Here is a 12,791-nt window from a genome sequence, read left to right as displayed (position 1 = left end):
GCCCCTTTTATATATATATGTAATTTTTTGTAATTTTTTTTTATAAATTTTAAAACTAGTGACACAAATGCTCCTAATGTCTATATGTGATGCAATCTTAATGAAAATTTTTTGTTAAGAGGTTAGAAATTAATCCATAATTTTCCAATGCAATTAATAAACACTTAAATAAATCGCTAAAATTTAGGTATCAACATATATCCCTCTTTGGAAGTGAGCTTAAAGAGATTTCTTTTAAAGATAAGGTGACACCTAATTTTTTTTGTTTTTCTTTTTTCTTTTTTTCTTTTTTTTTATACAATAGCAAAATGAAAATGCAAGTGAGCTTAATGTAAAGAGCGTGATCTAGGGATGTATCTATGAACAATTTGAAAAGTATGGTTTAAGTATATACCCACAAACCTTGTGGTTTAAGGATATACTCACAAACCGTGTGGTTTAAGGCAGTCTTACGAATCATGTGGTTTAAGACAGTCCCACTAATCGTGTGGTTTAAGGCAGTCCCACTAACCGTGTGGTTTAGGACAGTCTCACTAACCGAGTGGTTTAAGGTAGTCCCACTAATCGCGTGGTTTAGGGTAGTCCCACTAACCTTGTACTAACCGTGTGGTTTAAGGTAGTCCCACTAACATTGTGGTTTAAGGCAGTTCGACTAATTACGTGGTTTAAGGCAATCCCACTAACCGTGTGGTTTAAGGCAGTCCCACTAACCGTGTGGTTTAAGACAGTCTCACTAACTGTGTGGTTTAAGGAAGACCCACTAACGTGTGGTTTAAGGAAGACCCACTAACCTTGTGATTTAAGGCAAACCCATTAACTATGTGGAATTGCTTGGTTTATGGATAACCACGAATCTCTTGAAAATACATGGTTTAAGGCTATCCCATGAACCTTTTGAAATGGCATGGTTTATGGATGACCAAGAACCTCTTGAAAATACAAGATTTAAGGCTAACCCATGAACCCTTTGGAATTGCATGATTTAAGGGTAACCAAAAACTCTTGAAAGTGAATGGTTTAAGGCTAACCCATGAACCCTTTGAAATTGTGTGGTTTAAGGATGACCAAAAACCTCTTGAAAATACATTGTTTAAGGCTAACCCATGAACCCTTTGGAATTGCAAGGTTTAAGGATAACCAAGAACCTCTTGAAAATGCATGATTTAAGGCTAACCCATGAACCCTTTGCAATTGCGTGGTTTCACTAGAGAAACCTATCATTCGAGGATATTTTGAAATGGGTAATGCACATCAGATAGAATTTATTATAACAAGTATTCTAGTAATGAAAGTATACTAGATGAGATTAATTTCAACACATGTCATCATAAACAATATCAAAAGTGTATCGGTAATGAGAAGACAATGATTGCATAAACAAATCAAATTAATTCTGACCACTTGACAAACTCACAAAAATGCCATCATGCTCGGATGACATCATTAATCGTCGAATTCTCTTGGGAGCAAAGTCCTTGTCGAAATGACTTTGACCTATGAGAAAGATTTGTTAAGTATGCCGAGCAAGGACCCCTAGTCAAAAAGGGCTTCTCGCATATTCTCAAGAAAATGGCTATTTGATCCCATCTATTCATGTGGGAAATAAACTGATCACTCAATCTCACTTTTCCAATTTGCAAGGCTTTGAATCATTCGTAATAAGTACACATTGATCAATCTAAAAGGTCTTTTAGAAGGAATGTAGTGCAGGTTTGGTCATGGTTTTAACAATGGATAAGCATCATTGGCTATGAAATGAATTAATCACCGATCAACATCTTTGCCAGGTTTACAAGTCAAGAAATCTTAAGATGAGATAAAAGAATCTTGCTCTCACTTCTTCGAGCGGCATCTTCTTTGAGAAGTCCTTATTTCCACCTTGAATCATCCCAATCTGATGAGATTTTGGAAATGGGTTGTAATGTTGATTCGGGTAAAGGTTCAAAAGGCTTAACTCAAAAGGCTTAGAACTTTTTGTCGATGGGGGATTTGATAGTTGGTGATTATCATGGCATCATTACCATATCATCCATTTTTTTAAAGCACTCGACTTTTAAAATTCAAATTGTCTCAAAAGTCCTTTGACTAATCATCTTAGCATAATGACTTTTGCATTTGCAATGATTTTCTTTTCAATCCAGGCATTTTTTTTGCCATTTTTGCTTTCACAGAGATATTCCTCTTGATGCAATTGTTTTCTTCTACTCTCTCTCTTTTTTTTTTTTTTTTTTTTCGGGCATTGGCCTTGCTTTTACCAAGCACACTGCTTTTTCATGCCCCTTAATTTTCACTTGACTTTTGCTCTTTTGAGCTTTTTGAGCTCTTAGGACTTTCAAGATGTTTTTCATATTCTCATGTAAACACCAACTGCATTGGTAAATCATGTGCCTTACCCCCAATGTGGGGGGATAATCACCACTCGGGTTTTAGAAATGAATAGTTATGCTCAATAAAGTTTAAGCAATGGGTATCTGTGTTTGGGGGAAGAAATGAATGCTCTTCTTCACCTCGGGATGCTTCAAGTTTCCATAAGAATTCATTTGAAGTTACCACAAAATATTTATGCAAGTGAGAGCAAAGAAACCTTTCTCATCTTTCCTCTCTAAATAATGTCAACCCAAACCTCCATAAGTGCCCCATTGTGGGGTGGTTCTTGACAGGGGTATTTTGTAAAAAATTATTCACATTAAAAGACTCAAATGGGCTAACTATTGTCACTTGTAGTGTGTATGATAGAGGAAATAAATGCCTCTTATCATCTTGATCTATCTACCGCTTGCGAATGAATTCATTAACCTTAAATGACACGGGTTTTCTTTTTCGCTCGAATCCCATAGTGCGTAAAGGACATGTTTGGAAATGGGTTGCCTTTCCTCATCCTAAGTGTTTCTTGCTTGGCATAAGTAACATCACCTTTCATTTTTGTTGAGATCATCTGGGTAGATTAATCTCCATAGAGAATTTTGATTCAAAATGAGTGATCCATCAAGTGGATGGACAATTTAAAGATAAATAAGATTTTGGCAAACTTTGTGGAAAACTTATTTCTTCAATTTCCATTTTTGTGCTTTTTTCTAGAAAAACACTAATTTTTTTTTTTTTGCAATGGAAATTCTCCATTTGTTTTCCATTTGATTTTGATAAGAAGGGTACTTACCTATGCCTTAGTAGTCAAGCGACCCTATAAAGAACAAAAGGGAATGTATTAGTACATGAATCCTTAGGGATCGTAAAACTGGAAACAATACAATATTAGCCTTGGTCAGTTTCACCATTTGGCAGCAAACAGCGGAATGAACATACTGTTCTAAGGCTTGAAGAGAATCTCAGGTCTTTGGTCTCATTAGTTCAAGCATTTTCCTCATTTTGCGAAAGTAATAGATGCAAAAAGTTTTTTTATTATATATTTTATGGAAAACTCGTTGCCGTTCCCTGGGATCGAACCTTGGCCGTTCCCGGACCACTTCCTACCAGGTCGAAGCACTGGTAGTGTTCATGGGGCGCTTCCTTTTTTTATTTAATTGATATGGCTCTAGAACGACACATCTTTTAAATCAAGTTAGGTGAATTTGACATGTGTTACCTCCACATGCTTGCTTGTCGATATGTATTCTGCTTAAATCAATTTCTTGAGTTTGTTCCTCAAGTACCAATGCTTCCTGTCAAACAAGGGCACTACGACAAAAATGAAGTTAGAGGGGGTATTTTGGAAACGATACCGAATTACCCTTCTCCTACATCTAACTTTAAATGTCTTGTGTTTCCCCTTCATGTGCCTTTGCTCCTCAAGTATCAATATTTCCTTGATGCTCCTGCTTTCTAATGGGTCATTTAAATGTTATTGAATTCACTCTTTCTAAATGGGCGTCAAAGATGAAAGGAGAGGGATACTCCTTGTTTCGACATGTGAGGGCATTGCTCCGTAGATGTTTTACTCCATTTATTCCATCAAAATGGATGGTTGGGCCTTAGCATGCCTTTTTGATATAAGGTGTTGCTCCAACGGTCAATGTGCACATTTTCCTACAAGAGATAGGGCATGTTACTTATATTCCAAAATTGAATTTGACTAATTTAGGGACGATACTCCTTTTTATGCTAAATCATTTGACTTTGTTTCATCTTGCTTCACAAGTGAGAGTTACTCTACTTTGAGTGGGATTCCCTGTTTATCAACTGCAAGGAAAAAGAGACATAATATGTTATTTTCATATTCGATGTAATTCATCTTGGGAATGGTATACTCCCTTTTAGGGCATATCTAATAACATCGATCCATCCCGTTTCCTTGGTTATGAAGATGGATTTGCTCTCATGATTGACAGCAATTCACTTAGCAAAGGTTTATTCCATTTGAATCTTTCCCTTTTTAGAAGCCAGATGACTCAGGCATTGTGTTTCCCCAATCCATGTTGTGGTCATCTGCCCTAATTAAAATTTCCCCTTTTAGGCTAGGTGATCTTTCGTCATTTTTGTTGTGTCAATGTATTTCCCACTTCACAATCTGTAAGCATGGGTGGCTATGTCAGTTTATAAATGAGTTGTTTTGACTTTTGGAATGAACATACCCTTTTCTTTTAGAGATCGTGTGATTCTAGACCAGGTTGTCCTCCCCATGTAGTCTTGTTGCTTGCCAGTAATTTGCCTCACTAAAATCTGCACAAAGTGCAAGGACAAGTCATTCCTAAAATAAATCGAATTTAACTTGAAACGATTACCACCTTTTATTTGAGGGCAACATTTGATGACCGATTCTTGTTTGTGTACATCTACATCTTGAAGTGCTGTCTTGCAGACCATCAATAATCATCTCCATACAGGATTGGATGCTAAGAAACCGTTGGAAGTGTATGGATTGCAGTTGCTTCTTGTTCGCAACCAACAAAGTAGTTTGATGCCAAAGAATGTCTACAAATTTCTTCTTCCACGAAGAATGTCAAATTAATATGAGGTTGTCCAGGATGTGGAACTTCATTAGACCAGTAGATTTGTGATCTTCAAGGCTTTGATGGTTCATATCACACTTAATCACAATGTTTGAATTCATATGTTGTGAAAATATTTCCCTAGTTCATGGCTCAACCAAATATGCCCATAAATGAGCATGAATCAATGCATCTCCTGACTTGCTCTATTAGGAAAAGGCCCGTGTTTTTGTCTTTCCAGAGAAAGTAAATGTCAATCTTGAACAAAACCGTCATTTTGCTTATTTAACAAAAAATGGGTGACTGAGTTAGTTGTTGCTCAAGAAATCTTTATTTGAACGATTACAACCTTACCCTCTCAAAGCATCATCCTATGGATCAACTTGCAAAAGCAATTAAGTGAAGAGATAAAATATTGCGCAAATTCTTCTTGAAACTCATTTTCAAACAATTTGAAGCTAAGGCATAAAACTCAGCCCAGAGGGTCCGTTTGAAACACTTCAAGCGTCTTAAATAATATAACTTTTATGAACTCTAACTTCATTATTAAAAAATGTGAGTTTTATGATTTACAAAAGTATTTGATTGGGTCCACAATCAAAACCCAAAACGCAAAACGCGGTTCCTAATAGGAATAATGACAAGGATAAAGTACAAGAAGCTCTTTCGAGAGGAGCATAATAAGCACAATTCTCGTCCTAGCTTTAAAGTCCACTTTTGGCATGGTCAAGCAGGAGGAGTTCAAGGAATGGTTGTCATGCATGACCTGTGAAAGGAAGATAATGTCAGTACATGAATGAAAAATTGATCTTTCAATAAAGTCGCCTCTTACAATGAAATCAAGGCAACAATACCTTCTTTGTAGTATCCACTTATGAGAATTTGGTATTTCGTCAAGATTTTACTAGTAAGAGGAGATCTCATTAAAAGATTGATCCGTAGCTATCAATTAAATGCCCACTCTGTTCCAAAAGTTTCATACATAAATGGGGCATTGATTTTGAAAGATTAATTTGAAATATCACTCATGCAAAGGTGAGGTGATTTTTATTATGAGAAATCAATACACAAAATGTGATTCAAATATTAATTTCAGAATGTGACCAAGAAATAATTTTATTGAAAATTTGATTTTAAGTCTATGCCCCAAAATGTAATCTTGACTTGGAAGAATTTCTATACAAAATGTGACTTTGAGTTCATAATTGAAAATTTAAACAAAAACATATGTTCAACAGATCATAGGTATTTGAAATGCTTATTTATTAAGAGTGAGTGCCGAGCCCATATTGCCAAGGGCATTCCATTGATTTCTACGAATCTTTAAAAATGAAAATTTCAATCCGAAGTGAGCAAGTAGATGGAGAAATCATACTTACAGTGGGTAAAGAGATTGTTTTTTTTTTTTTAATCACATAGACATGTGGATGTAAACTTGTGAGGTTTGACACATAAAGGTGGAATTCTAAAGGCTTAAGGTCCCCGTTTAGATTAGATCAAAAGAGTTTTCCCCACTTTGCACTTACGTCGGACAGTTCTCTTTATCATTAATCAAAATGAGGGGGACCAAAAGTGGATAACCATGGGTCATTCCCCACACAGGTTCCATCTTTTGGCACCTCTTATGGGCTTCCTAGTGCGATCGGGGTTTTAGAGTTGTGTGTAAATGTGTAGTGCTAAGATAAATACAAAGGCATGCACATCGATTGATATCCAAACAACACTTCAATTTCATCCATATAGGCATACATTCCAACGCCTCCCTGCAAAAGAAATGGGTTAACAAACACTCCACCCCTTATTACTCCAAACTTACAAAAACATTTAACACATTGTTAGCGGACTAACCTTGTTTTCCACGTGACTTTGACACGCGCTATCAAATGAAGACCATGGGTGCGTTTGGGAACCACTTTTGGGGAAAGTCTTTACGAAAATGCAAATACCTTTGAGTTAAAGGTGTTTTCAAAATGCAACCGTGTTTGGTAAATTGTACTTTGAAAGCTCTTTGTAAAGTATTTTGAGCAAAATAGCGTTTGGGAATTACATTTACAAAGGATCTTTGTGGTAAAATTTTTTTATCAAATAAAAATTAAAAAAATTGACCAAAGGGCAGTGGCCGCCGGCGACCTCCGGCGACGCCGGATCTGGGGCAGCGAGGTCGCGCGATGCCGTCGCGACCTCCGGCAACCTCCGGCGCGAGATTTGGGGGCGGTGAGGTCACGGGAGGACCTCGCCGCCTTGGATCGGGGTCGCGGCGGGGTCGTGCGACCTCGCGCCCCCCAGATCTAGGGCGGCGAGGTCGCGGGAGGTCACATGACGCCGCCGCGACCCGGATCCAAGGGCCGCGAGGTCGCGCGACCAGATCGGGCGGCAAGATTCTCCCGCTACCCCGCCGCCCCGGATCCGGGTCGCGGTGAGCCGGCTCGCCGTGGGTCGCGGTGGTCGCGCCACCCCGGCATCGGTCGTCCGGGGTGATGGTCACCAGCGACCGCTCGCGGAAGAAGAAGACCACTTGCCGCCCCGGATCGGGTTACGGCGACCCGGCCCTCGGTCGCGCCACCCCTCGATGATCGCCGGCGTCCCTCTAGCAATCGCCGGCCGCTCGCGTCGACGAACCGAACCCCGGAGAAGATGAACGGTTGTGACACAAGGGCAAGAACCGGAAAAACAAAAAATTCGTGAGGATAATTTCGGAAAAAAAAATTATGAACAGTGCCCGTGTGGGCATGCCAAAAAACCCGAAAGCCCAAGGCGGGTCCTCTCACCGCCTTGGGCTTTCGGCTTCAATGCTAGCATTTAGGGAATGGGGGCTCAAAATTGTTTGCCAAACGGGCTGGCATTTGCCCAAGTATCTTCAGGCTTCAAAGGGGCTTTGGGAAGTGGTTCCCAAACGCACCCCATATTAGTAAACAACCAACCAAGTTATTATGGCTAAGTCCTCTAAGGTTTCCAACCAAGTCCCTAGCGGAGTTGCCAAGCTATCGCAACCTCTCTTTTTTCCGTCCGGGGGAAAAGAAAAAAGGTTTAGAGGTATTGCCTAAAGGATGGACCTAAGGCCCATAATTAGGCGCGAGCTCTCCCAAGCCCATATCTCGCGTGACGTTGGGGTATTTTGAAGAATTTTGCAAAAATGAATTGCCACTAGCCTATTGGGGTCGGCTATAAACCAAGTGAGGCATGAGAGTGTACCTCACTTCCTACACAACCAGAGAATCTAGGGTCGGAGACTTAATTACACTAATTAATCAATTAGTGCCATTTCGATAACTAATTTTGTTCATTTTAAAAGAAAAGATTTTTGTCAGACAGTTTAAATTGATTTTATACGTATCCACTAACATGCGAGATGATCATGCAGGTACACAATCATTAAAGTAATAATTATAGTTACAAAAATCCTAATTGCGGTAAAATTGAACATGTGTACTTAAACATAATTAAATATGCAAATTAAACACTCGATATAATCAATATATGAGCAAATAAATGCCTAATTACACTAAGAAGTCAAGACATAGCAATTCTTAACCAAACCTTGCATTTTTGCATTTTCGAAATTTTTTTATTTTTAAAAATTTTAAAAATTTTAAAATTTTTAGTTTTAAATTTTTAAAAAAAAAATTTTAAAATTTTAAAATTTTAAATTTTTTTAAAAGAAGGTCGAATTTTTTAATGTTTTCTGAGTTTTTGAATTTTCTAGAAATTTTTTGAATTTTGTGAATTTTTCGATTTTTTTTAAATTTTTAATTTTTTTGAAATTTTTAAGATTATAATATTTAAGATTATTTTATTTGGGAAAACGGGTTCGGACCGGGTAAACCCAATCCGGCCCGCTGATCCGATCCGAGCCCAGAGTCCGACCCACGTCGGATAAAAAAAGATTCTTTTTTTTTTTAGCTTTTTTAAAAAAAATATACGTATATTTTTCCCCTTTTTTTTTTTTTTGTCTTATGCCTATTTTGTCTTTTCTGCTCAACGGTCCTTCCCGAAGTCACTTTTTGCCATTTTCTAGTTTTCTATTTTTTTTTGTTTTGCTTTTTTCTTATTCTTTACTTTTCTTTTTCTTTTGCTTTTTTATTTGTATTTTTCCCATGGACTTCTTCCCCACGAATTTGTTCTCCGCCCGAAGCCTCCTCCTTCTGCACCATACATCAACGTCGGCCGGAAAAACCGGCGTCGGCCGCCAGACCGCCGCCGCCCACCGGTCATCCCCCTCGACCAGCGCCGGCCATCGCCGGCTACCTATTTCGGCGACCACTAACCCATTTCCGACGCAATGAGAAGTTTCGTTCGATTCAAATACATGCAAATATCTCGCGAAAACCGCTCGAAAACACAATGAATACAGGTAAGGCAACAAGGATTCAGCAAGCACGGGGGCAAAAATGAGTCGATCCGGCGTTAAAACGCAGGTTACTCTTCGGTTTTCTTTAAGGCATTTTGTCGAACACATGGTCTGCACTAATGAAACGAGAAGGTTTTCCCTCGATCGAAACTCAAATCGAACTTAGACTTCTACATGTGCTTACTAGCACGCACAGAAACATCAATGGAGGCTCAATGGGACCGAAGCTCGCTTGAACTGGTCAGCTGCGAGTTCCGATCCGACGCCTTACAAAAATGGAGCATACATGAGCAGAGAAGATCTACTTGGTTCAACGAGAAGAGCTGCGACGGACAACAACTCACAAACGGACGACCGATGGCAGCCAAAACGCTCCTTCGACTTCACTCTCTCGGATATCTCTTGCTTCAATCTCCCTCTCGGTTCTCTCTGTGTTCCTCTCGACTCCTCCTCAGCTCTCTCGGTTTCTCACAGTTCCAGAAGAAGGGGGTCGAGAAGCGGGATCCTGTGCACGGTCGAGCCTCTCTTTGGCTCTCCACCCTCTCTCGAGCACTTCTCTCGCTCCAGCTCTCACTCTCGAGCACTTCTCTCGCCCAAGCTCTCCCTGTCTCCCTCTCTTGGTTCTCTCTATTGGTTTGCTGGCTTTCTTTCCATTTTTTTTTTCAAGTCCTCCTCCTCTCCTTTTCTTCTCTCCGCAGACACCCAGCCTTCTGCCATGCCAGCTGCCCTTGCCGGCCTGATCCGCGACCACCAACTCCAGCCGATCGTCCCTTGATTCGACTGTTCCCCCTGCTCCCCCTCGATGTTACTGCTTTTCTTTCTTTTTTTTTTGCTGGCGCGCGCGAAGGACGGCAGGAGGGAGACGACCAGGTCGTGCGCGGGCTAGGCTAAAGGGGAAAATGGGCTGGGCCGGGCCTAGCGCGAGGGAAAAGGAAAGAGAGGAAGGGGCCAGCCCAAGGCTTGTCCGAACCCGGCCTGACTGCCCCTCTTATATATATATATATATATAATTTTGTAATTTTTTTTTTGATAAATTTTAAAACTAGTGACACAAATGCTCCTAATGTCTATATGTGATGCAATTTTAATGAAATTTTTTTTTGTTAAGGGGTTAGAAATTAATCCCTAATTTTCCAATATAATTAATAAAAACTTAAACAAATCGTCAAAATTTAAATGTTAACAGATGGCTTTTCACTCAAAAACACGATGGGTGTCACCCACAAGACTGGCATAAAATGATCTAAAGATTGCAGGAAACCTCCAAGCAGATGTCAGGCAAGAATGAGATAATGCAATTCCCTGTCATGCCGTTGGAGTGAATTTTCAGCGATTCAAATTTTATCATGCAACACTCTCATTGCTAACCCATCACATGCAGTCTCAAACAACCACATAAAAACGTCCCTCTTCCTTTCTTCCTTTTTTGAATTCAAATGAGGAACCCTCAGTCGCATGACTACTATAAGATAGAGTAAGTCCGCCTTGTGTGCATCCATGTATAACTGCATCAGAATTGAATACAAGAACAAATTGCAAGAGCTTCTGATCTCATCTCCTTGGGCCTCGAGAAATTTGTCATTAGGTGAAAACGCATGGCTCTCTATGCATTTTGAACTGTGACCTGAAGAATAGAAATTCCATATACATAATTACTATAACCTGTTGAGAAATGATAATGTGCAACATAAACAACCCCCAGCTCCCCCCTCCTCCCAATTAAAATCTGCCAATATTCACAAGAAGACTTCGTCTAGAAAAAATATATGCTTAATGAATCAGTTAATTGTCAGCTCCATGAATATGATGGCAAAGTTTAACCAAATTAAGTAATGCTTCAGTGGCCAATAGCTTCAAGCAATCATTAATCTGCAGAAACTAAGGCATGACAGTTCTATAAAAGATGTTTGCAAACTTACATGCCATCCTTGGGCTCAGGGCATACATGAAGATTGTCATGCAGTACAGCATTTTCAAGGGAATCATCAGAAACATATATAATAAATCACTCAGATGAAGAAAAAGATTCAATCATCTATCTTGAACAAACCATAAAAACTATAAATACAAGTGATATTGTAGGTGCATTTGGCATGTCATGATGATTGATTTTTTTTCCATAAGCTCCAACTTAAACCCTGGATTAGCCCCAAGTCCTTTTCATTCAATCATAGTTTACATGTCCTAATCTACTATGTCATTGATAAACAGACATAACAATATAAACTGAAGACTTCTCTTTATTGATAATCTTTGGGTAATAAATTTCATATTTACATCCGTGACAGTTACATTAGCTTTAAATAGGCACTACACAAGTACCCTTTCCCCACATACATCCCCCTTTGGAAAGCACAAACTTATTAGACTTGAATACAATTTTGACATCCTTCTTGATAAACATGGGGCCAGAAAGTAGATTTGACAAGATCTCCGATACATGCAACACATTTAGCAAGGTGATCTCCTGGCCGAAGGTGAATTTCAAGATCACCTTTCCTCTCACAACAATCTTGGCTAATGTAGAGTTAGCTATATAGAGTTTCTCCTCTTCCTCAGTCTTCTCATAAGACGAGAACAAAAGTTTATCCATACAAATGTCTTCTCAACAATTTTGACATCCTTCTTGATAAATGAGGGGCTAGAAAGTAGATTCTTCAAGATCTCCAATACAGGCAACACATTTAGCAAGGTGATCTCCTTGCCGGATGTGAATTTCAAGATCACCTTTCCTCTATCGACAATCTTAGCTAATGCAGAGTTAACCACATAGAACTTCTCCTTTTCCTCGGTTTTCTCATAAGAGGAGAACAAAAGTTTATCCATACAAATGTGATTTGTGCACCTTGTTATAACCACTGACTGTTAGTGTTCGACACCAAGGAAACCTCAGACACCACCATAACAATTAGTCTCTCATCATCTTCCTACTCTATCAAATTCAATTGCTTGGCTACACGACTGCCTTGCCTTTATTCAGGCATTTCTTCCTATCCTTAGCTCAATGGCCAAACTTATTGCAAACAAAAACTATCCCTTGAAATTTCTGGGATTATTCTTTCTATTTGTCTTTCCCTTGAAAAAACTTCTTCATCTTCCTATTTTGCTTGGATTTGGAAGACTCAACAATGTTGGCTTTTGGCTCTATAAGAGTGTTTAAATTCCTTTGGTTGTCCTCCTCAATTCTAAGTCACAAAATGAGATCCTCAAGGCTCATCTCTTTGCATTTATGTTTTAAATAATTTTTAAAAACTGACCAGCTTGGAGGCACCATCTTAATATTGGCTACCATTGGGAATGATTCACTAAGTGACATTCCCTCAGCAAATATATCATTTGGAATTCTTTGCAATTCTCGAACTTGACTCACAATAGATTTAGAATCCGCCATCTTAATGTCCAGGGACTTGGCAACCACCAATTTCTTGGTTCCCGTATCCTCAGTGTTGTATTTCTTTTCTAAGGATTCCCATAACCGTTTTGTAGTTCCAATATTACAATAAACATTAAATAGAGAA

Source organism: Eucalyptus grandis, chromosome 5, assembly GCF_016545825.1.
Source record: "Eucalyptus grandis isolate ANBG69807.140 chromosome 5, ASM1654582v1, whole genome shotgun sequence".
In the NCBI taxonomy this organism is placed as follows: Eukaryota; Viridiplantae; Streptophyta; class Magnoliopsida; order Myrtales; family Myrtaceae; genus Eucalyptus; species Eucalyptus grandis.
This window is presented reverse-complemented; position numbering follows the sequence as displayed.